Source organism: Epinephelus lanceolatus, chromosome 4 (assembly GCF_041903045.1).
Source record: "Epinephelus lanceolatus isolate andai-2023 chromosome 4, ASM4190304v1, whole genome shotgun sequence".
NCBI classification, from domain to species: Eukaryota; Metazoa; Chordata; class Actinopteri; order Perciformes; family Serranidae; genus Epinephelus; species Epinephelus lanceolatus.
In genome coordinates, this window is record NC_135737.1 from 39,962,176 (window position 1) to 39,988,611 (window position 26,436).

At 42.2% G+C, this 26,436-nt stretch overlaps 1 protein-coding gene and 1 pseudogene across 3 annotated transcripts in view; both read left to right on the forward strand.

Moving 5' to 3' along the window:
* lsamp (limbic system associated membrane protein) overlaps positions 1–26,436 on the forward strand; it is a 754,238-nt gene that overhangs the window by 117,939 nt on the left and 609,863 nt on the right. The window lies entirely within an intron of this gene.
* On the forward strand, positions 5,862–11,142 carry LOC144462794 (uncharacterized; annotated as a pseudogene).

Sequence of the window (26,436 nt, forward strand, 5' to 3'; positions counted from 1 at the left end):
ACTCTTCATCTTTAATGTGCCCCCAGCTGTCAGTATTATTAGCATGGCTGACCACTCTGAGCACAACATGATTCACCGTGGCGTTGTTTTCTACCCTGGTGGAGTTGCAATAGATGGAAACCCAACACACTGGCAAACAGAACTGACAGTCGGTATTGGCAGTTTTTGTTTTCTTTCATCTTTTTCCAGATGTATTTTTAAAAAACAATTATAATTCTATTTTTTTGCATTCTTTATTAGGATTTGCTTGCCGCTGGTGTTCAGTTGTAGCAGCTGGTTAACACACAGTGGGTGGATGGAAAGCCCTCTGGAGGTTCAGCCCAGCTCCTCCACCTCCATAAAGCAAATTAAACTCTCAGTCAACAGCTGGTGAAAGTGTTTCTGAAGCAGAGACCTACGACTGTTGTATTGACCACAGCTGTCTGATACATTTAAAGTCTTAGTCTCCAGCTAATGATGTCGACTTGTGTTTTATTATTCACAGTGTGGACTGCACTCCCTGCCTTTATGGGTACATGTTAGTTGTGTGGAAAAAGTAGATATCACAAGAGAGAGTCAGTATTGACTGAATAGAAAGTTATGTTGAGGATTAAGAAGGTCATTGATAATAAATTATTAACCAGGTGTGTATAATCTGTATTTTTAAGCATGCCAGGTGTATCGGGGATCATGTCAATCTGAGACAAAAGTAGCCTCCTTTATTTGATGTCATGGCCCCATGTGATAAAGCTATTCTATTATAAGCTGTTGTGCAACATTACAACATTCTCTTGACACCTGGGTTTCTTAGTTTCGGCTTTTCCTTACACGTCTGTCCATGAATGCCCCAGACTGAATGTAGGTTCATTAAGGTTGGTAAAAACAAATGGAAACATATTTGGAAACATGGACAGATATGTGAGAGTAAAACAATATGACGCTATCACTATTGCTATACCACTATAGAACAACAGCACCAGTTACAGTATATGGACAGCTCAGTTGTTTTGATCTCCTCTGTGTTATCTGAAGTCTCAATTCACAGACATCCAAGACGAGCAAAAGGTCAAATTCTCTGAGAAAGGAGCATTTTTTTTAGCTTGTAAGTTTTCTTGGTAAGGTCACTGATCAATATAAGAGCACATCTCAGCTCGTATCTGTTTGTTTCAAGGTCAACATATAGAAATGTGCTCTGTGTCCTTGGTGTATCTTGACAGCTCTGCTTGGACGACCTTTGTTGACCCTTTGATTGTTTGGAGAAAAGCTGAGAGGGCCGTCAGATCTCATGTTATTGGTACTTCCAGAGAAGGCACTGACTCATTACAAAAACTGAGATGTCCACATACCTGCCAGTGAGTCAGTGTTGTCCATGAATCATCCACTCCTAACATTTCTGGCGATAACAGAAACCTAGAGTCACCCTGACATAATAACACATCACACACATATTCATGAAAAGACTTTTTTTAAAAAATAAAATAAATTCATTTTTTCACAGTTATTTGTTACATAACACACACACGCAGGCCTGAAATTGACTCATGCATTAATGGAGAGATGTCACAGAGAGGGGGCTGCCCCTGGACCAGCACCCTGAGCAGTTGGAGGTTTGGTGCCTTGCTCAGCAGGCAAAATGGCACCTCTTCAACCACGAGTTCACAGTCCATACTTGGTCCATACAGTGACTTTATAGGGCAACCCTCCAGTGTTCAAAGCCCCTACTGCCATCACCATGTCATAGTTAGGGAGTCATATACTGATTCACTAAGATGTGTTGTTGTATCACAACCATATGAGTTGTGGTTAATCTCAGCTGTCAGAGCGAGGTCAGTACAGAGTTGAAAGTGAGATTGAAATAGTGTTTTGACATCTATTTAATGTCACCTGAGAGCTGACAGACTGAACATTAGGTTAACATGTTGGTGTGTAGATGGGGAGGTTTGGGAGCTCAGTAAATGAGTGTGAACTGTGGTTCAGCTGCACAGTTTCATTGTTCTGTCACATATCAGAGGAACTGATGCTCTGAGGAAGGTCCCTCACCTTACAGTGTTTTAATAATTAAAACAAACACATGTCTGTATGGAGCTTGTTTTTTGAGTGTTTCCGAATATCAACACACAGATTTTGGTCAGAAAGTATTCTCACTGTAACAAACTGAGAGCAGCTGAGGTGTTGACTTGAACGTCTGTACTAAAGACAGTCTGCAGTGAGTGATGTGTCTTATGTAACCTGGCTGGTGTGACATTTGCGGCCCGCTCATATCTGAGAGCCTCCAAGCAATCAGAGATTAATGAGCACATTAGCTGCATTTATTTTGACAGTAGTCCCAGTAACCCACTCTGACATTTTAGACGTCAGTAAAGCCTGAAGTGCTCTCATTCTTCACACAGGAGGTTCACCCTGTCATAAAGACTGAAGAACAGGGAGGGGATGTAATGAAATGAACCAGGAGGAGAGAAAAGGAAGAACAAATGGTCAGATGACCACAACTTCGTTTACTGTGAATAGTTGAGTAAGTAGAAGGTGAACTGATCTCCAAAAGGCAAAAAGTTAAATATGACACATTTCTTCAATATTTTAAGCAAGATTACTTTTTAATTTCAATCATTTACAGTTTCAAAATAACAAGAGGAAAGGAAGGAAAGGGGCCTGAAGCAGAAGTTAGGGCACCCTGCATGGTCAGTGCTTAGTAATGCACCCATTGGCAAGTATCACAGCTTCTAAATGCTTTTTTTATCCAGCTACGAGTCTTTCATTTCTTGTTTTGACAATTTTCACCCATTCTTCATTGCAAAAGGCCTCTAGTTCTGTGATATTCTTGGGCTGTCTTACATGCATTACTCTACTGAGGTCAATGCACAGATTTTAAACGTTTGGGTCAGGAGACTCTGAGGACCATGGCAGAACCTTCAGTTTGCACCTCTTGAGTCAGTCCGTTGTGGATTTTGAGATGCGTTGAGGATCTTTGTCCTGTTGTAGAAGCCATCCTCTCTTCATCTTCAGCTTTTTTACAGATGCTGTGATGTTTGCCTCCAGAATTTGCTGAAATTTAACTGAATCCATTCTTCCCTCTACCTGTGAAATGTCCCCAGTGCCACTGACTGCGACACAAGCCAAAAGCATGATGAATCCAAGCTGTGTTTAACACTTGGGTAGGTGTTGTTTTTATCCAGAAAGTTCTATTTAAACTTCATCACTCCACAGGACTTGTTTCCCACATGCTGGGATGTTCCTTTGTAAACTTTTGATGCTGAATTTTGTGGCGAGGACACAAGAAAGCTTTTCTTCTGATGACTCTTCAATGAAAGTCACATTTGTACAGGTGTAGCTGCACAGTAGAACAGTGCACCACCAAGCAAGCAGCTGTCTCTGAAAGTTTTTGCAGTCTTGCAGACCTCAACTTGACCTCCACAGTTCCTGATAACTGCCACTTCTTAATTACCTTATAAACTGAGGAAACAGCTACCTAAAAACTATCTTTGCTTTCGTCGTATTGCCTTCTCCTGCTTTGTGGGCATCAGTTATTTTAGTTTTCAGAGTGCTAGGCAGCTGTTTAGATGAGCCCATGGCTGCTAATTGTTGGGACAAGGTTTCAGGAGTCAGAGTATTTATAGTCCAGACAAGCTAATTGAGGTCCGAGACCCTGTTAAAAGTTGTTTGAGAGCTCAAGTGTCTTGAGATGCCTTAACTTTTGCATGGTCCTTTTTTTCTATTTTAAATTTGTAGAAAACAAAGATAATCAACTAATTTTGCTTAAAATGTTGAAAAGCATGTTTCATCTGTAACTCCATGCCTCTTTGAGATCAGTTCATCTTCTACTTAATTAACTATTCACAGTTAACAAAAGTTTTACCAGGGATGTCTAAGCTTTTGCCTGCAACTGTAGTAACAACTGTAGAATGTAGTAAGTTTACTAGCTGGTCATATTTGTGAGACTAGTTCTTGGTCTGCTTTATGTTTTTCTTTGGCTTCTGGTCCTTCACCAGGGTTATTCACTTGTCAAGGATCAAGGCGAGGTTCAGAGCACACAGGAGGTAATCCAGTTTCATTAGTAATCAGGGTTTCTCAGCTTCTCACCAGTTACCCTTTACACAGTCACGGTCCTCTCCACTGGCTCAATGCTTTGGCTCACAGATGAAAACCAGCAGCTGTGATTCCTGCAGTTGTGTCATCTCACAGTGTTAAATATAGTGCTCTTTCACTCTACATTTCTTACATCACCAAGGAAGTTTTTCACACTGAACTATCATGTTGTGGTAGTGTCAGTCAACATGCCCAGTGTGTGCTGTCACCCTGGCATATTGGTTTCAAAGAATGAACAGATTGATGGACTGAATCAGGAAGTACAAACTCCTGGTCTTTGTACGACTGTTTCCCACAACAAGCTCCTGTAATACTTGAGGTTGTACATGCTGAGGGTTTGAGTTGTGTTAGTGATCAGAGTGTTTGCAGTCTCAGAGGAAGGCTTGCTCTGCTGGATTTGGGATGATATGTTCAGTGTCACTGTCCGAGGTGCTGAACTCTCTGCCTGACTTAAACACCATTTAAAAAGCTGTGAAACTGTAGAAGAAGCTTTTCTTGCCTGTTACAACCAGTGTATCAAGAAATACACTTTATGGGCCTGAGTTACAAGGCAGAATGGTTTTAATGGTATCAGAGCTACATTTATGTGCAAATATAACATCACCACAAGCTGAGTCTCTCAAGGAAAAAGGATTTATGTCGTTACAATACTTGTTGAGAAACAAAGAGAGATTCAGTGTTTTAGTTTAGTAAATGCAGATAATGTGATGTATTAGCATAAAGACTTGAAGACTTCACCCTTTAGGAGCTGGGCTCAGTGTTACTTTATTCAGCGTCTCTCTCTCTTCCTCCCTGCAGTGATTGATAGATGCATCAAGGCTTCATTACTTTCTTCAGTCTTGCTGAAGTTCTGTCTCATTTGTCACATCCATGATGCTGCTGTGCGTTCAGATCGTCTTCTATAAGTAAACCTTTGTTAAAGGCAAAAGACAAATGAGACTCAGTCCTTGTGATTCGTTTGAGGAGGAGGAGGAGAAAATAAGATAAAATGTCAGAGTTTAGAAAAGAGGAAAGTAGAGAACCATCCTGTGATTGTTTTGTGGAACAAAAATAGAATGTGCTTCTTGTGGAAAGACTTTTAAGAAGTCATTCAGTAAACTCAAAGGCAGAGATTGATTCTAATGATGGTCAATCAGTCACTACTGGTAACATGAGGCGGTACCTGCAGCCCTATCAGATTGCACATGTTGTTGAGTTCCTCCAGGATAGCACATCCATTCATGCAGTCACAAGAAGGTTTGCAGGTTTGCTGGGCCTCTCAGCACAGTCTCAAGAGCATGGAGCAGATACAGGGAGATAGGCCGTTACATGAGGAGAGCCAGAAAGAGCTGCAAGAAGGGCATCGACCCAGCAGCAGGACCAGTATCTGCTCCTTTTTACCAGGAAGAACAGGAGGAGCACTGCCAGAGCTCTCCAAAATGACCTCCAGCAGGCTACTGGTGTGCATGTTGCTGACCACACTGTCAGAAACAGACTTCATGAGGGTGGCATGAGGGCCTGATGTCCTCTAGTGGGACCTGTGGTCACAGCCCAGCACCATGCAGCTTGATTGGCATTTGCCAGAGAACACCAGAACTGGCAGGTCCGCCATTGGTGCCCCATTCTCTTCACGGATGAGAGCAGGTTTACACTGAGCACATGTGACAGGCGTGAAAGAGTCTGGAGACATGCCTGTGACATCATCCAGCATGACCAGTTTGGCAGTGGGTCAGTGATGGTCCGGGGAGGCATATCCTTGGAGGGTTGCAAAGAACTCCATGTCATAGCCAACAGTACCCTGACTGCTGTTAGGTATCAGGATGAAGTCTTCAGAGCGACTGTCAGACCTTATGCTGGTGCAGGACAATGCCTGGACTCATGTGGCCAGAGTGTGTAGACAGTTCCCGGATGACGAAGGCATTGATGTCATTGACTGGCCCTCTCGTTCCCCTACCGACATAAGTAAATATTTTCAACTTGAATAATTAATTCATCAAGATCTGATGTGTGCCATCATTTATTCTTCTTTGCAGGTATATCAGAAGAAATAGTGAAGTCACTGTGACAGAAGCTTTTAGATGAACCAATCAAATTGTTGCATGTGGTTATGAGGTCCTTTGAGTCTGCAGATTAAGTGTTAATTAACAGTGTGAATGAAGTGTGCTGAGAGATTAGAAGAATCCTCCTCCAGGTTAAATATAGCTCTACTACTACTATACACACACACACACACACACACTCTGATCTCTTCAAATTGAACTTTGCTGATGAATATTGTATTGAATAATACACAGAGACCTTATTATAGTTTATTTTGTTAATTCAATATTCTATATCATTATCAGAATATCAGTTTGTCTTTGCTTGATAATTGTAATAACTTGGCTAAATGTTGAGTATTGAGCAGGAACAGACTGTGTGATGATGATGATGTAGAAAGAGTTGTGACAGCTGGAGAGACAGTTGGTTGCTGAGAAGGACCAGTGCACGGGGAGTACAGGCCTGGCAAGCAGAGCCGTGCTCTCACAAGAGTTCCTCATACCATGAGTACAGATTGATGTATGGAGGGGGACCTCTGGAGCCAGCTGACAGGGGGGCTCATTATCCAAACATTGCTGATAAGTTTGTCTCAACAAATGGAGACAAGGAAGAAATTTACAGAAGAACATTACCCTGGAGGAGTCCTGCACACAAGAGTAGAGACGTTTGTGGGGGTTTATTTTGTGATAGTGCTGTGTTGGTTTAGATTTAATCAAGGTGCACAAATTGGATCTGTAAAGACTAGTTGCACTGCACTTTGATAGGATGCAGCATTTCTCTTACATTCCACAGTGAGATGTCTGTAGGAAGTCAAATTCACATAGTCATCTGAACTTTTTCTGTTGAGAATTATCGCCATGCTTGTCTCAAATGTCTCAGATTATTGTAAACAACATGACAACATAATTGAATGACATACAATGTAATTGCTGAAGATGATCTATGATACACCCACTGTGATTCCATTAATAAATAGAAAGAATAATTTACAGATTTTACAGTATGTGCTCTGTCACTGACTCCAACATGAGGCCTGTCTTGTTGATTGATCACTAAGTATTATAGAGAATCCACAGAGAGGCCGTTCACTGAAACAATACTACACACACATGAATATTCATGATGACATCACAGACGGCATGAATGATGACGCTGGAAACCACAACTCATATCTGCAGAAATAAAGTGGAGAGGACAGATAATGAATCAAGTGTTGGACCAGCCAGCATTGCCTGAGGTTAATAAACATTTTGCTAGATACTAAAAAATAAATAGTGTTTGAATCATCTCAGTCTTCTGTAAGTTACAGTAGTTCAGCCTCACAGTTCAAATGCAGCAGCATCAATGTTTTTTTCTAATGACACCCTTTCCCCATTACACCATCTTAAAGCAATGCAGTGCCATGATTCAAACTGTGGTACTTAGAGACTCATCATAGATTACCTTTTATCTCCCCAACTCCTCGACTCGCTCTGAGTGCAGCAAGAACCAGCCTCATTTTCTATAAATCACTGTGGCTCAGTGTGAGAGGAAGATGTGTCAGGGCTGACGCGGAGCTCCAACACATCCTTCTTTGTACTTTGGCCGTTCTCTTGTGTGTGTGTTCTCTCACATTTACGTAAACACAGATGCACTAGAACAACCATTAATTAATAAAGTAATAAAAAAATAACTGCACATGTTGTCAGGTAACTTGTTGGTCCTCTAGAAGCATATGTGGCCTCCTGTGAGGATCAGTGTTCTGACATTCACTAAGAATGTAAAGTGTTGCCCTATAATTGAGACCACTGCTGTTTTAATATTGTCCCTGTGAAGCAGCTGTATCTCCAGGTCTGTAGTATCCTAATGAAATATGGATGCATTGCATGCCTCCCTTGTCTTGTGTCTCCTCCTGCACGGCCCCACAGCCCCTAAAATACTCCATTATTAATATCAATATTGCAGAATCTCCCACTTGGTGAGATCATGTCTCATCTATATGCCAAGCCTTTCTGCTCTCAGCCATGCAGGACTAAGCTGTTTCTCTCTGCTAAACCTCATTCAACCTCTGACATTTTGCCATTTTCACTGGAGATGAGATCTCCAATAAAAAGCCACTGATTCTACCTGTTATCACCATTTATACAATATTTCACACTTATCCTTTCAACATTTCAAGGCTTATATACCAGCTTTTGGAATGAATATATATATATATATATATATATATATATATATATATATATATATATATATATATATATATATATATATATATATATATATATACATATATATATATATATACATATATATATATATATATGTATGTATGTATGTATGTATGTATATATACACATATATGTGTGTGTATATGTATATATATTAATGAAATACTACAGCAATGCTACGGCAAGGGGGGGAAGCCAGGATGCCAGGTCAGAAGGGGGATGTCATCATCCCCCCAACAATGCGAGATTGGGTACTAAGCCCCAGTAGATACAAACAGCCTCAATGAAACAGCAACTGACCTGAGAAGGAAGATCGTAAGCAAACTGGAAACCTGGAGCCTCCTATGAATCCTGAAGCTGAGTTGCCAAGTACCTTCAGATGATCTGCTAGAAGATGTGAATGCTGCCCTAAATACCATCCCTACAAGGACCATCACTGAGACCAACAAGCTGATTCACAGTACAGCAACAGTAATCTAGAGATGCTTGGATACAAGATGAACAAGGTATATACCAGTACCCTCCATGGAAGAGACGGTTGGAGGCCAAGATAAAGGCAACACAGAGAGAAGTTAGCCAACTAACAGAGCTACACAAAGGTAACATGGTGAATAAAGGGGTACCAAGGAAATGCAACAAGCTCTCCATCCCTGAGGCACTAGAAACTGCCAAACAAAGACTAACAGCTCTGGCCACCTGGCTGAAGAGATACACCAAAGAAGTAGACGCCTGGAGAATAAACAGGATGTTCTCCGCTGAACCAACCAAGGTGTTTTCTCAATGGCAGGGAAATAACAGCAGGTCAGACCCATCAAGAGCTCAGATGGAAACATACTGGAAGACATATGGGAAAGAGAATCATCACACAACACCGATGCCCAGTGGCTAGTGGACCTAAGAGCTGGCCACAGCAACCTCCCTGAACAAGAACCAGTAACCATCTCAATGGCAGACATCCAGGAATGAGTGTAAAAGATGAAGAGCTGGACAGCACCAGGCCCTGATATGATCCATACATACAGGCTGAAGAAGCTAAACGCACTCCATGAACGCCTAGCAGCAGAGATGAACCAGCTGCTAAGGGATGGGACCCACCCAAAATGGTTGACACAGGGCAGGACAGTTCTGATCATGAAAGACCCACAGAAGGGAACCATCCCATCCAACTACAGACCGATAACCTGTCTCTCCACAACATGGAAGCTCCTGTCAGGCATCATAGTGGCTAAGATAACTCGGCATATGAGCCAATACATGAGCAAGGCACAGAAAGGAATTGGCAGTAACACCAGAGGAGCCAAGCACCAGCTACTGGTCGACAGAGCAATCGCCCGAGACTGCAAGAGCAGGAAGACCAACCTGTGCACCGCCTGGATACAAGATTATACTATACAAGATTAACAGAACATTAACGGTCTTCATAAAGAACTCCATGAGAATGTGGAAGACGACCCTAGAGGCCAACTCAAAGCTGATTACCCAAGTCAACATCAAATGCAGTATATACCAAGGGGATGCACTGTCACCACTGCTGTTCTGCATAGGCCTGAATCCCCTCAGTAAGATCATCAAGAACACTGGCTAAGGATACCAGTTCCGAAGTGGAGTAACAATCAGCCACCTGCTCTACATGGATGACATCAAGCCGTACGCCAAGAATGAGCGAGAAATCGACTCACTGATCCACACCACCAGGATCTACAGTAAGGACACAGGGATGCCCTTCAGATTAGAAAAGTGTGGCCGGATGATATCAAAGAGAGGCAAGATGATCAGAACAGAGGGAGTTAACCTACCAGAGGGCAACATAGGAGATATTCAGGACAGCTACAAGTACCTTGGGATCCCACAGGCTAATGGAAATCATGAGGAGGCCGCAAAGAAGTCGACCACAACCAAATACCTCCAGAGAGTAAGGCAAGTCCTTAGGAGTCAGCTGAATGGTCAGAACAAGGTCCAGGCCATCAACATGTGTGCACTGCTAGTCTTCAGATACCCAGCTGGGATCATAAGCTGACCAAAGGAGGAGATAGAAGCGACTGATATCAAGACAAGAAAGCTCCTCACCATGCATGGAGGGTTCCACCCCAAGTCCAGGACCCTGAGGCTATTCACTAAGCAGAAAGAGGGAGGCAGAGGAAAAGTGAGCATCAGAGCCACTATCCAGGATGAAACATCCAAAATCAGGGGGTACATCAAGAAGATGGCCCCAAAGAAGGAGCTCCCAAGTGAATGCCCCAGACAACAGAAACCGGATGAGGGCAAAGAGGCGGAGGAGCAAACAACATGGAGAGACAAGCCCCTACACGGTGCATACCACCATTAGATAGCAGAAGTGGCTGATATCAAGAAGACCTACCAGTGGCTGGAGAATTCTGGACTGACAGACAGCACAGAGACACTAATCATCGCAGCACAAGAACAGGCCCTAAGCACAAGGGCCATAAAAGCCAGGATCTACCACAGCAGATCAGACCCAAGGTGCAGGCCGTGCAGAGATGCCTCTGAGACAGTCCAGCACATAGTGGCAGGGTGTAAGATGCAGGCAGGATCAGCGTACTTGGAGAGGTACAACCAAGTGGCTGGGATAGTGTACAGAAACATCTGTACCCAGTATGGACTCGAAGTACCCAAATCCTGATTGGACACACCCCCAAAGGTGGTGGAGAACAACAGGGCTAAGATCCTGTGGGACTTCAGCTTCCAGACTGACAAACAGCTGCAGGCTAACCAACCGGACATGGTGGTGGTTGACAAACTCCAGAAGACGGCAGTGGTGGTAGATGCGGATGTGGTCAATGGGACCCGAGGATGCATGAGGATGATACAGATAGATACAGATAAGGGTTAAGACATGACAGACTTTAGTTGTGCTTAACATACAAGGAGCAGTTCTCTGTGAATGTGCGTTCTGAGCATCATATTATCTGACTGGATTGTGGAGTTTGTTTAACAGGACAATAATTGTGTCTGTCACGAATACATACTGTATGCACTCTATTTAAAAGAGCATATTCATCATTAGAAAAACTGCCCAGAGCCGAGGTGAAGACCTTGAACTGAACAGAATGATTAGTGAAATATCAAATCCAGTCAGTGGCTGATAACAATTCTCCTTACTCGCCTGTAAGACATTTCTGACATTTATGAAGTCTGTTCATGAAGAGACTCTTTTGTTATTTCAGTTTTCAGATGAATAGGAAGCACAGAGTGTCCTCTGAGGCCGTCTCTACTCTAGTACACCCTGAAAAGCAGTGGGTGTAAAGCACTTGTAAAGCATACAGACACACACGCACATATAAGTACACAGATAGATTCAGAATAGTTTTGACTCCACATTGAGCAGCAGGTCAGGTCATCAGTATATGAGTAATCTTCCTAATGTTTGGTCGACTCCTGAAATACTGCAGAGTTTGCTGCTGAATATCTGAACAGTTCTGGTCTGAAGAAGAAGACAAGCTGTCGTGTCGGGGGTGTAGTCTTTTGGGGGAGAGAGGGGTGTTTCTTATCTTCTTTATCAGGATGCATACCTCTCACTGCAGTATAAGACTGATCTCATCTGAACAATGTTTCTCAGTTTAAGAGAGGCAGGGTTGATGCTGATTGGATAAACCAATGACAGCTTGCCCAGAAGCTTGCTCTGGGCCAGTGCAGTCTAAAACGTATTTTAGATGCATTTCCTGACATGCAGGTCTTCATGACTTCCATGCAGTTACATGCAGTGAAGCCAAATTAGCGAGTTCACTGAGTTTCAGTGAGAGGAAGAACGATGAGCACCACACTGGAAGGAGACACCATAAATATGTGATCTGGCGGAAGCATTTTGTGAATACGCTGATGAGAGAGTTTCGTCTTCAAACGCACACAAAAAAAATGTTTTTAACAACTTTAAGAAAGAAAAATGTTGTAAAAAGTTGCAACTGTGGAGCAGCTTTTTCAAAGTCGTGACATTCAGAGCTCTCAGATGAAACATCCAGTTAATTTTGTTTAAGTGATACCATTCTGTCTCTGTGTTGGTGCATTCATTCAGCTTTCTGCTGATTTTATGGTCGTTTTAAACCAGACATATATTTTTAAACCACTCATATAAGTCTACTGAGTACAGCAAAGACATTAAATTGTCTGTTGGAGATTTTTCAAAGCTTGAGCATTCATAGGTTGAATAAATGAAGAAGAATTAAGAGTTAAATGAAGACAGACTGCTTCTGAACAAACACAAGATGCTGACAGAGCAGCACTTTTCTTTTTCATTTAGAGGAGTCGATAAGAACGAGATCAGTCTTCAGAAGCAGTCGATGATCTCAACTGGACCTCCGTTCAATAATAATCAACACTGATTCATGTTCATACAGAGGATTATAGATTCAGGGTCGACCACAGTTCATTTTCTGAGCACTGAATCGATTGTGGTTGTGATGTATCTGATTGTTTGATATGAATCAGTAAGTCACGTGGAAGGTGTTCAGTGTTATGAAGAGAAACATTTAAAGACTTCTGAACCGTAACCTGACATTTTTGAAGATTTAAACTGTCTGATAGAGACTTCAAAGTTGTAAATGGAAGAAAAAAAATCCAGACTTTTCAGTGCTATCATTTCCATATTGAATATTAACTTGCACCAAGCGTGTACGAAATGCCTTTGACATTTATTGATCTACTTTAAAATCACTACACCCCCAGGAAACACTGTTGCTCTCCACCATCCTCTCTGTCAGTAGCCATGTTAAACAAAGCAAAAACAACTGCACAGACAGTCACACTGCCATTAACATTTAAACCTTTGCTCTGTTAAAAAATATCCTCCTTTTCTGTTGAAATATGAAAAAATATTGTCAGGTAACCTTTATGGGATTCAAACGTCATGTCTGCAGTTCAATATTTATATTCATGGTTTCCTACCACACAGTCCATCAGAGGACACTGAGTTTTGGCAGTGTGATGTGGTTCACTGTGTTCTAACAAAAGCCCTATCCAGCTCCTGACCCCTGTCAACCTTGTGGAAGTGAACCTAAGACCTCCTCTGTCTTTGTCTTTGTGACATTTAATTAGCCTCTTTCATGGCTGTTCAGCAGTTTAAGTCTTCCTCCTGCATAATCACTCTTTGTGTGGAGACATTTGCTGGTCGAAAATAGAATGCTGCGGGTAACAGATGATGGTTTGAAGCTTTGAATAATCATCTCCATTCAAAGCCAATTATGGCTAAACAGAGATAGTGGCGCTGTAGGAGGAAGCAGATTTGTCGGTCAGAGGAAAGATTTTAAACTTGAAGGAACGAGAAACATTTTGCAAATCAGAGTGATGAAGGAGAGCTTTATCTGTTATCATCCCTGTCTCTCATGTTGCTCCCTTCCTCTGCTCTACTTTCCACCTCCTCTGTCCCTGTTATTCTCATCTGTCTTCTGACATCTGTGTTGAGGAGGTGTGTGAAGGTTGTCCAGTCTGTGTGTGTTCCTGTAATGATTAACTGTGGTGACACACTCCTGACATGATCAGACTGCAGAGGAATGTGGATAATGTTTCTCTTTCAGAGATTTAAACTTCAGAGTGAGTTCATACTGATGGACCTCAGCAGTTACATTTAATTCTGTCCAAGGACAAAATCTGAACTAGTTTGGAATCAGTGCAGTGTCCTTCTGTCGTTAGAAATAGTTCATATCACCTGCATTCATTTAATCACTCGGTTTCACCATCACTTAGTGTGTGCAGAGTCCTGTCGTTTGCTGTTCGATCTTGGTTTCTCATCTTCCTCCTCCTGCCTTGTCTGCATATCAAAGCCTCCAGCTGAGCCCTGCCTGCTCTCCCAGACCTCAGTCAGTTCACTGGACACGTTCATTCACTGATTTGCCCTTCATGTAATCATCTGTTGATCTCTGTTCCTGAATGTAGAGGATGTTGCAGTACAGCAGTGTTGTACAGGCTTCTTCTTGTCATGATTTATTATACAGCTACTCATCCTCCTCTGTACTGTTAGAGATTGTGGGAAAACACATGATAGCTGGTGGTGAGGCTGTCTGAGGCTGAAGGAAGTGTGTTGCGGTAAAAGGGAGCAAGCGCCTGGAAACAAACCAAGAACCAGAGATCCACTGGGAGCCATTATAAGCAATCATAGAACCCACCTTCACCCCCACCTGCGTTATTGTGACTGATGCACTTATGGAAAGTGAGATTAATAATTGCAGCACCTCTATGAATGATTGAGCTGATTTTAACTTACAGTCTGACACTCACCAAAGTAGAAGAAGATGTTGGCTGTTTTTAAATAATTAGTTGTTTATTCAGATCTGTGTATATTTACAGTAAAGTGCACCAGAGGGCTGCATATTTGAACAAACCCTAATGTCCCTCTGATCACCCAACTCTGCACATTATCATTTAGAAAATAAAGACACTGAACACAGTTAAATGTACAACATCCCAGAGGCTGTTCTTTCTTTGTTTGAGAAAAAATGTTACTGTGATGATGAAACAGCCTAATTTCATTCTGAATGTACAACATTTAGTTTTTCATTAAGGAAAAAATACGCTCATCTCCACTTCCTAATTTTGCTAATACCAAAAATCCCCAAAAAATGTTGTGGTGTGTCTTCAGACCTCAGATGTTGTATATTGAGTCTGCTGGAGCCACTTTCCCAGTTTGGGGGTCACAGCCCCGAGTGCTCCGATTACCACTGGCACCACTGTTGCCTTTACTCCCCACATTTTCTCTTGCTCCTCTGTCAGCTCTTGGTATTTTTCGAGCTTCTTGTGATCCTTCTCCCCGTTGTTGCTGTCGCCCGGGATTGCTGCATCTATCACCACAACCCTCTTCTGTTGTTTGTCGATCAGCACGATGTCCAGTTGGTTAGTAGGGCTGTGACAATAACCGCATCACCACAATACTGCAGTCGCGTGATGCCTACCGCGGTGAAGAGGTCATCACCGCAAAAAGGTGGCGGATCTGGTTCCCAAGCCAAATGTTAAAAGAATACTCAGACAATTTGGGAGTTAGGCCCTTTTGCTATCATTTTCATATTGAGACAACATGCTGGATATCGTTTTTGTGTCTGTACGTCCAGTGGCTGGGTCTCAGTGGTTAGCATTGGGGTCAGTACGTCCGGTGCTGTGATCCGTGGAGGGATACACCAGTGAGCAGGCACAGGCCCAGATGTAGCCTGTAAACAAACTCAGCTGTTGATTTAGCCTAGCGATATCTCTGGACTATAGTAGCTGGACGACTTTGAACGCGATTTTGAGGAGTTTCTTGTAGCGGACACAGACCCAGAGCCATACCTGTTTGAGCCGGAGCATACAAATGAGGAGCTCCCAGGTTTTGGATGTTGAGCGGGCGAGAAGAGAGGCTGAATCCTCCGGAGCGGCGGAACAGCAACGGGCCGAGGGGAGACGGAGGTCAGGGGAGGACTGGTGGTGTAGCTGCGGGGCTTGCTAACATATTCCTACGGAGGTGGAATCATTTTGCTGCACAGAATGGGTCTCAGTGCTACCATCGTTGAGGAGATATATCATCAGGAGGAAAACCGCCGCAGAGAGTGCATCACAAAGAGTGAAAACTTTGCAGCAATCACTAAGTTAAACTGGAAAAAAACGCCCAGGCCTGCAGGAGCTGATAGACAGCGTTCAGTAATATTGTCCGTGTCTTGTCTTTGTTTGCTTTTACCGAGTGACCTAGCATACCTGTCCCAGAGCCAGCTGCAGCTGTTGCTCACCGGTGCATCCCTCTGCGCAGGCCGTAAACACACTGTAGTTCATGTATCAAACTTCTTCTAAAACGACTAAAACGGACTCTCGTTTTATGAATTAATGTTTAAACATGTTTATTTTAAATGCACGTGCAGAAATGCCAGCTTCAGGGTTTCTGTAATGTTTATTTGTTCACTTTTACTGTAGGCAACAATATCCATCATGTTGTCTCATGTTGTATGAAAATGATAGGGAAAGGGCATAACTCCCAAATTGTCGGAGTATTCCTTTAAGTCGCCAATTTGGGCCCATTTTGGATTTGTGCCATGCTGCCATGATTAGTACTTCTGTGCTGTCTTTCACTCCAGCCTTGGGTAAGCTTTCTTGATGTCAGCCACTTCTTTAACCTGTCAGTAGTACATGCCGTGCAGGGGCTTGTCCTTCCATGATGGGTCATCCTCTTCAGCATTCTCAGATTTCTGCTGCCTGAGGTATTAACTTGGCAGCTCATCTTTGGGGGCCATCTTCCTGATGTATTTCTGGATCATGGTTGTTTCACCCTGGACAGTGACTCTGATGCTTACCAGTCCTTGTCCCCCTTTGTTCCAATTACTGTCTCAGGGTGCTGGATTTGGGGTGATACCCTCCACGCGTTGTGAAAAACTTCCATGTCTTGATATAAGTGGCCCCTATTTCCTCCTTTGGCCCGCTTATGATCCCAGTGGGGTATCTGATGATTGGCAGGGTGGACGTATTGATGGCTCAGACATTGTGCTTTCCGTTCAGTAGACTTTTCAGGACCTATTTGGTTGTGGCTGACTTCCTTACAACCTCCTCATGGTTCCCATTTGCCTGCGGGACCCCAAGGGATTTGTAGCTGTCCTGAAGTCTGCAGTGCTGCCCTACTGGTAGTTCAACCCTCTCGGTTCTGATCGTCTTTGCTCTCTTTGACGCCATCTGACCACACTTATCTAGGCCGAATGACATTCCAATGTAATTGCTGTAGATCCTGGTGGGCTGAATCAGTGACCCCATGTTTCGCTTATTCCTGGCATACAGCTTGATGCCATCCATGTAGAGGAGGTGACTGATGGTTGCTCCACTTCAAAACTGATATCAGTAGTCACTCTTTGTGATGATCTTGCTGAGGGGGTTCAGGCCTATGCAGAGCAGGAGTGGGGATAGACCCCCTAAAATGGCCAGCTCATCTAACCCGTTTCATGGTAAGGCATATGTACAGTTTATGTACACAGAAAGAGAAAACAGGTCATTACTTTGACATTGAAAACAAGTTGCTGGTAAATAATTGCACAAATGAAATGATATTTTACTTCAGTGTGACGATTTTCCTTGATTAGAATTAAAGTGATTCGTCACAAAGATAACAGTTAACAGTTGTAGTTAAAGTGTAGACTATTGATTCGCTGATCAATGACCTGAATCTGACCTGTTAACCGCTAACTTTATGCACTAGAGTAGTTCAGTTGTCTAGAATGAGGACTGTGACAATGGCAGTTTCCTATAGCTTTTAGAATGTCCTAACTGGCTCGAGTGATGCAGTGCTATGCAGCACAGAGCTGATATCGTACGTGGTTTGTTTACATGATGTGGCAGTGTATTCTAAATGGATTCAAGAGAGAGTTGAAGGTGGAATATTCTATGTGTTCTGCTGAGCCCAAGAGCATTGCAACATCCATTTATAATGTGAATCTAAGCAGGCGTTTGTTACCAATCGTGGATACTTTTTCTGTTAGAGTGTCCTTTATGAGTGGGTTGACGCCCACACTCACCTGTTGTTTGTGTCTGATGCTGACCTGAGTCTGTGCACTCTGGCTCCGCCCCCAGCTCCACTAAAGCCATTAGCTTCCAGCTATTTGATTAAATGTGGCCATCGATTCCCACAGGAAATGATTCCAGCACAGCGTCCCCTGCTCAGAGCTGCCAGCTCCCTAATGTAGAGAGAGGGAAAGCAGGAGTGGAGAGAGGGATTGTGGGAGGTAGGAGTTCACATTAACAATGGAGGGATGAGAGGTGGGAGGAGATGAAACAGCTTAATGTGAAATACAAACACACACTGAGAGACATCCAGCAGCCTATTGTTCCTGACTCATTGGCAGCTTCCAGCAGCCTGAGGGCTTCACATATTGTAGCTTTAGCAATGAGCAGTGAAAAGGTTTAAACATAAAGGCTTCAGATTTTATATCTGCTGTCTCTATAAATGGAGCTGAAATTCATAAACCTCAGTAATTTCTGCTGTAATTCATTCTCTGCATCTGCCTTTTGTGTCTGCTCTATATCTTTGAAATGTACCACTCTGTTTCTTCTTCATCTGATTTAGATGCAAATTATCTGCTATCTTGCTCAACATGTCTCCAGGTGATGTTGCTCATGAAGAAACAAGGTGTATATCATGTTACTGACTGTGTGTTTGTGTTGAGGAATTTGATTTTCGTAGTCTGATGTAGAGTCTTCACAGGTCCAAAATGATGTACCCCAACTCTCATAGGCCTAGGAAATTTATTCCGATATCTGATTGGCCCCTTTAATTTTTAAACATATATTTATCCATCCTGTTTTTGCCTGAGATATGGACCCAACAAACCTTGTGATTAAAACTGTTTTTCTATGTTGGATACAGCACATTGTTCTCACCCATCTTACTGTTTATAATGTTAATATTCATTTTATTTGATTGTCAGTTATTATGTTGTTGTCATGTGAACTGCTGTAGCGTCCACCGATGATCACTTTAAGACATTTCTTTATTTTAGTATGGACATGCTCCACATGGTTAGACTGAGCTTCACCAAAATTCAATTGTTCAGTTCATTTTATGGAAAACATTAGCACAAATGTATGGTTCATTCAGATTTACCTGCATAATAAACAAGAGAAATTCCTTGATTACTTATATACCTTTACACCGTATAAAAACAGACTCAGGACCTGTTCGGCCATAAGAAAAACGTTGACCCGAACCGGCACAGGCCCCAGGTTGGGTCTCGAGTCCTAGGGTCTGGGTATACCCGTGAAGACCTTTAGTCTGATGTGTCCCTGCAGTGAGTAGCTGAGAGCAGATATCTGACTTGACACAGTGACAGATTTATAGACACACTATGTGAACCACCCAGGGTTCATTCGCCACAGGTTGTGTGGCAACGGGGTCTGTCGATTGAATGTTATGTGTCATGCTTTCAGTGTCAGGAGAGGCTCCAGGAGTGGATGTGACCCACAAAGAGGTGAAGAGAGACACAGCAGGCAGGAGGCCAGGAGAGAGACACATGACACAACCCACTGTCAGGGTTACACACCTACACAGCTACACACATGGCCTTATTGCCAGAGGCTCCTCAGTTGCTGGCACAGAGATTCCCACTATTAAAGCAGCTGAATGGCATTATCAGCCTCCAGCCATGGCATAGGACAAGGAGCAGCCTGCCACAGCAGGACAGGCCAGGATGGGAACAGTGGGGGAGCAAAAGGACATAATCTGTCCCAGAGGTAAAACACAAGAGTGACACAGTCACTGCGAATGTGACTCCAGCTGTGAGGCTGGCGAACATAGATGATGGAAAGAGGAAATGAGAAGCAGGGATAGAGAGTTTAGTCATAGCTTTTGTCAGCTCTGCCTCATGCATTACTCCTCTCTGCCTCCCTCTGTCCTCATCTGAGCTCTCCATAGATCACGGTAATACACTTGGTCACTAGTTGCTTGTTAACAGAGTAACTACCTTGAACCTTTTTTTTCCCTCCAACATCTCTTCACCAACCCAAATGTGCAACTACTTTGTTACTCTCAGTTTAACGATGGCTCTTGTATGGTCCAGCAGGGCGCTATTTCTAAGTAATCAATACCAATCACAAACTTAGTGGACCGTGTAATGAGAAAATGGTGTCAGACTTAATAAATAAATAAATAAATAAATGAATGAATAAATAAATAGATAAACAAACTAAGTACTTTGTTGGACCCATCAGTGTTTGCCAAGTGATAATACCTGGGACTTGGACCATAATATGAAGCCAGCGTGAGAGGGCCAAAAACCGCATTGCGTCGTAATGTAGTGTAACAACTAGTGCAGCATTTGATATTCAGAAATATGTAATGATGATTAATAACTCCAGGCTATGCGTCATAAACATAAATAATGGTCCAAGAGGTGAAGTTCAGTGATGGCATTCAACTTCATGTATAAGAAACAATTAGTTCACATTGCATTGAATAACAGCATTTGATTAATTAGTCAATACTATTAAACTACCTTTTAGGATGAGGCACCACCAGGTTTTTGGAAAAACAAAACAACAAAAACTAACAACTTGTTAGCCATAACTAATAAATTTAGTCACATAAATTGAGGCTGCACGAGTTCTTGGCTTGGTCAACAGTAACTCGATATTTAACAAGTCACAAGATCAAATTTTATCACAAATGAAAGGTTGGTTAAACTATCAACTACACAGCTGAACTACTAACAGAAAATTGAATAAAAAATAACTAAATGATGAAACAATTAATACAGCAGTGACTTACTGTGAATGATTGAACAACTGAACCCATGAAAGCAGCAACATAGAAAATGACTGCATGAGAAGTAATGAACCAACTCAAACGTGACATCTAAACTTAATTGGATACATTAATTGATGGTAAGATGACCAAATAGCCGTAAGATTAAAGAAAAGTTCAGATCAAGCATTGTTCACCTGTGGGAGGGTAAACTATCCTTTGAAACGCTAAAGAAAATGTATCTGAAGAAGCCTGATCAGATGATAACCTTTAATTCTGTCAATAGAAGATCCTAATCTTGGCCTAGCATCCTTCAAGGTCCCCTGTTAGCTTCAACCCCATCAGCACTGGAGAAATTGCTCACCTTCCTGTCTCAGGTGCCAGGGAAAATGTTTGCTCTGGAGAAGTGGCAGTGTCGTCTTTGTGTGGGCCATGGATGCTATGAGCTGCTCGGATAATATAATTTGGTCCCCATTGCTGGCATTGGTAGGTTCCTCGTTAACAAACTCTGCTTGAAGTCATTTTCTCAATTTGTCTAGCCTTGCAAAAAACTGGATCATCTCCTGACACCTCCTGTGACTGAGGTGGTATCGTGATGGTAGTTTATCAGACCTCATTTCAGTCAGAGCATCATTTTGTTCCACAGTCTCTCTCTAACAAGGTTCTCCAGCTCAGGCTAATCAGCAAATTCCAGCTTTTCAGGTTTATTCAATGCAGGTCTCAGCTTCTCTGGTGCTTTGGTAGCTTGCAGCAGTGCTCCAGGTGGGCAGAGTGGTAATAAGTATAAACTTTGATCCACAAACAAATACAGTGGCATGCAAGGTTTGGGCACCCCTGGTCAAAATGTCTTGTACTGTGAATAGTTAAGTGAGTAGAAGATGAACTGATCTTCAAAAGGCATCGCTTAAAATGGAGCATACTTTTAATTTTAAGCAAGTTAACTGTATTAATTTTTGTTTTGTACAATTTTCAGGTGAAAAAATGAAAAAGGAGCACCATGCAAAAGTTTGAGCACCCCATGACATTTGAGCGCTTAGACAACTTTCACCAGGGTCTCAGACCTCAATTAGCTTGTTAGGGCTCTGGCTTGTTCACAGCAGTCATTAGGTAAAGGCCAGGTGATGCAAATTTCAAGCTTTATAAATACTCTGACTCCTGAAACCTTGTTGCAACAAGCCGCAGCCATGGGCTCATCTAAACAGCTGCCTAGCACTCTGAAAACTAAAATAATTGACGCCCACAAAGCAGGAGAAGGCAATAAGAAGATAGCAAAGAGTTTCCAGGTAGCGGTTTCCTCAGTTGGTAATGTAATTAAGAAATGCCAGTTAAACTTGATCTTGACAGGAACTGTCAAGGTCAAGTTGAAGTCTGCAAAACTACAAAAACTTTCAGTAAACTCATGGGGTTGATAGAAAGACAAATCAAAACCTCCAGTTTGACTGCAAAATACCTGCAGAATGATTTATCAGACTAATTGGTGGTGCACAGTTCTACTGTGCAGTGACACCTGTACAAATATGACCTTCATGGAAGAGTCATCAGAAGAGAACATTTCCTGTGTCCTCACCACAAAAATCAGCATCAAAAGTTTGCACAGAAACATCAAAACTAGCCCGATGCTTTTTGGAAACAAGTCCTGTGAAATGATGAAGTTAGAATAGAACTTTTTGGACAAAAAGAACATCTTCCCAACTTTTGTCACTGCGCCAGTGGCACTGGGGACATTTCACAGGTAGAGGGAAGAATGGATTCAGTTCAGCTCCAGCAAATTCTGGAGGCAACATCACACCATCTGTTAAAAAGCTGAAGATGGAGAGAGGGTGGCTTCTACAACAGGTCAGTGATCCGAAACACATCTTAAAATCCACAATGGACTGACTCAAGAGGAGCAAGCTGAAGGTTTTGCCATGGCTCAACCTAAACATCATTGAAAATCTGTGGATAGACCTCAACAGAGCATTTCATTAAAGACGGCCCAATAATCCCACAGAACTGGAGACCTTTTGCAATGATGAATGGGCAAACATTCCCTAAAGAAGAACTGAAAGACTGTGGGTACGAAAAGCATTTAGAAGCTGCGATACTCCTTTTTTGTTATTTTGAAACTGTAAAAGATTCAAATGAAAAAAAAAAGAATTATTCCCTAAAGTATTGAATAGATTTGTTATCTTTAACTTTTCGCCTTTTGGAAATCAGGTCATCTTTAACTTGCTGAGCTATATACAGTAAATTAAATTTTAACCAAGGGTGCTAAAGAGCCTCAAGAAGAGAAGTCCATTCTGGCATTAGTACTCAGATGGTTAAACATAACATATTAATCAATATATGTTTTAACTGCAAAGCTATTTCATAATTGCATACACAGGGAGTCACATTGTCTTAGACCAGTTGGTATCAGTGTCTTCCAGGGGTCAGTGACAGAAGAGAAACTCGGGAGTTTCAGCCTCTGAAAGGGTCATGATTATAAGCATGGTCAGCTTGTCTGAATGGGAATTCCAACTTTGGGTGATTTCATCTCTTTGTTTTTGCAGGCCAGTCGTAAATTGAGGGATCTCACTCAACTCGATTAGTACCCCTAGGGGTCATGTTGAAGGTCTCTTAAGAAGTTTTAGTTTCAGTTAATCATTCAGTATTTTCTTATATTTAGTAATTCTTCATGATCATCATGTGCCACAGCTACTTGAGGCTGGCTGTAAAAGCAAGAATCCCCACAGTCAGCCAAGTTTAAATGCCCAAGTTTATGAGCGTTTGAGAGTGCATCCAAAGCGCTCTCAACCACTTCCAGCTGGCCGTTTGCTCAGGACCTCATGCCATTTTTAGCTGTGAACAAAAAAAAAGCTTTGGTGGACACGGGGTCTGTAATTCATTTTTATGTCAATTGGGTCAAGCCTCTCTGTGTGGAAGTCCAATTTCTGATGTTAAGACTCAGAAGTGTTAATCCAACCACTGAATCGACTCCTGTCTATTGCACTTGTTGCCATTAAACCTACCCTTGCACGGGACCACATACACTACTTACCTTTATACTTCCTGGAATGCTTGAATAAGAAAAACAAATTGAGTTAATATCATCTTAAAAAGGTCTTAAAAAGCCATTAAATGTAAATGTCTGATACCTGTATACACTAAGGGCAGGGTTTCTGTTAGTCTGCCTCTTAGTTAATATCTTCACTCATTCAAACGTGACCTCAAGCCATATTCTATTAGCAGCATTATAATGTTTCCAATAGCGCATCTGGATGTGTGAGGCCTCGTCCTCCCTGGTGGAATTGAAGTGTAAACGCTCACTGAGCAGATCTAAATACATGTAATCCTACAGAGCCCTGGGGTGGCAGCATTAGAGAGGGAGATGAAGCAGACCCTCAATAAAGAGGCCGCACAAGGCTCACTGCACTTCACTAAACATTACAGTCATTGAATTTACACCAGCTGTATAGTAGCATCCTCTCCAGACAACTGATGGCTGTCAGCTGTTTAAACCACAATAATAAACAAGAATAAATATTGTTGTGGACTTATTTTGATGTAGCATGATGTGATAGCTGAAATTAGAGACTCATTTTAAGTCATTTTTTTTAGCTTTAAGCTTCAATAGGTGGAGAGCAGAGAGACACAAAGAGATCCAGCGTTGGTGCTTTTCTGTTACTATCCCTGTATGAGGCACGCTGATAAACTTGTCCCTTTCTATCCTTGACTATAAAAAGATAGTAGAGTGTCAAGATACTTTACTTCCTCGTATAATTTACATTTACATTTCTACCTCTTGAGTTGAGTTCTTTATGTTTTCATTTAGGTGTAGAGTCATGAAGAAAGGGTGCCATGCTCTCACAGCTTCGTCAGCCATTTTTCTCCCATCACGATTCTTGAGTCAGATCTGCAGTGCTTCACTTAGGAGGCTACACTTGTTTCCAATTCTCACAGTTCTTAGGATCCATTAGTGCGCAAACACACACACACACGCACACACACACACACACACACACACACAGACTTTCACTTTCTCACCATCTTCCACTGCCTTCTCTTATTGCCAAACAAACCACCCACATCATGTCCCTGTGGGAAACCAAACTTATCCCGTATACAGTCAAGCTAGGCCAAAAACAAAAACAAGTCCATGCTAATTAGCATCAGAACTGATGGATGCTACATAGTCATTAGCCTCCATGAGTGATGAAAATCTTGTCCTACCTCCGTCCTTCGTTACGATGGTAGGCCTCGCAGGAAACAGGAGGGCAGGTTTGAGGCCCTGATTCCAACCTCTGACAGCACCTTGTGATATTTGTTGCATTGTTCCATCATTTCTGGAGCGTAGTCTTCGTAGATGGCGATGGGAGTGCCTCAGTATTGTGGTCTGCCTGTCGAGGCCCAGGCCTTGTGGATAATCTTAGCTTTCTGTTGGTATCTCTGCAGCCATATGATAACAGGCCTTGGTCTCTGTCCTAGCCTTGGCTTGTCAGAAGGTACCCAATGAGGATGATCACACTCCGGTGGTGACTCCGGGATGATCTTGCCAAGGGCCTCCGCAAGCAGCTCAGAGAAAAAGGTAGAAGGTTGGGTGCTTCAATGGAGTCAGGCAAGCTAATGATTGTGATGTTGTTGCACCAACTGTGGGACTCAAGGTTGATCACTTTAGCTAGCAGTTTAGCGCTGCTCTCTGCCTGTTGTCTCCAAAGCTATTGAGTGCTCATCCTGTAAGTTGGCCTTCGACTTGAATGATGTTCTGAGCTTGGTCTGCCATTGTAGTTTGAATGTGGTCCAGTTTTGCTTTGAGTGTCGATATTGATGCCCTAAAGTCGGCGGAGAAGGCCTTTTGGTGGTCCTCTAGGAGGTTAGCTATGGTTGCCGTGCTGAGCTGGTTTCGATTGTCTCTTTTTTGCTGGGTTTGGCTGACTTCAATGCCATCTTTCGGTGATATGTTACCATAGGTGTTAATATCCACCATTTGGTTACAAGTAAAAGTGGAATAACAGGGTTTTTAGAAAATTAAGTACACAAAAGTTTCGAGAGACAGACTCATTGTGTGTTTACTGCATCATACCCAACTGGAGGTAGCTTGAAACTTAATATTTAACACATGCACAGCAAAGGAAAAAAAAGAAATGAAAGCAGCTCACGCACTCCCCTCATGTAGCTGACACATGAAATACAATCTCATTGAAATCAGTTACATGTCATCACTGTAAGCAATATTAGCTACATATCAAACAGTGTGACATGTTATTTTACATGACTTAATAGATTTTTATACATCATTGTCGTGCTCACTGGATAGACGGAATCTTACATTAAAGAGTGGGGCATGAAATATCTGCATGTCTTGTCCTCTCTGAGGGAAATATTAAATCATGTTTCTGCTCTTCATATGAATTAATCCGGTCATGAGAGGAGGCTAATTTCATCTGGCCAGGATGGTGAAGTCTTCTGATGGTTGACTCTTGTTCGTAAATGAGTTTTCAGAAATCTTTTGTCTTTTATTGTTTTTACTGCTTGTAGTGATCTATAATTACTGTCTGACACCATGCTGACAAAGAAAGGCTAGTATTGAATTTAGATGAAAGATTAGTCAACTGAAACAAATGCCACGCATTAATTTGCCACAAGTGTATCTGTTCCTCATCCAATTAAAACTGAAGATGTGTCAGGATATTTGGGAAGACCTGAGGGGGAAGGAAACAAAAAACAAACAGACAGAAAGTAGGCATTGTTGGCCAAAATCTAAAGTATCATCTCCTATGTATGGGATGGTATCTCTTATGTTGGAGATAATATCTCCAAGGTACATAGTAGCAACAGCTGCTGATGACTTGGAGCTCTCTTTAATCAGTTCATTTCAGTTAACTTTATTGGCATGACATTTCTTATGTGTTGCCAAAGCACAATTAAGGCAGTGAAGTTGTAAATAAAAAGGCAGAGTATGATCTGTGGTGAGATGAACTATATGTTGATGTAATGGTC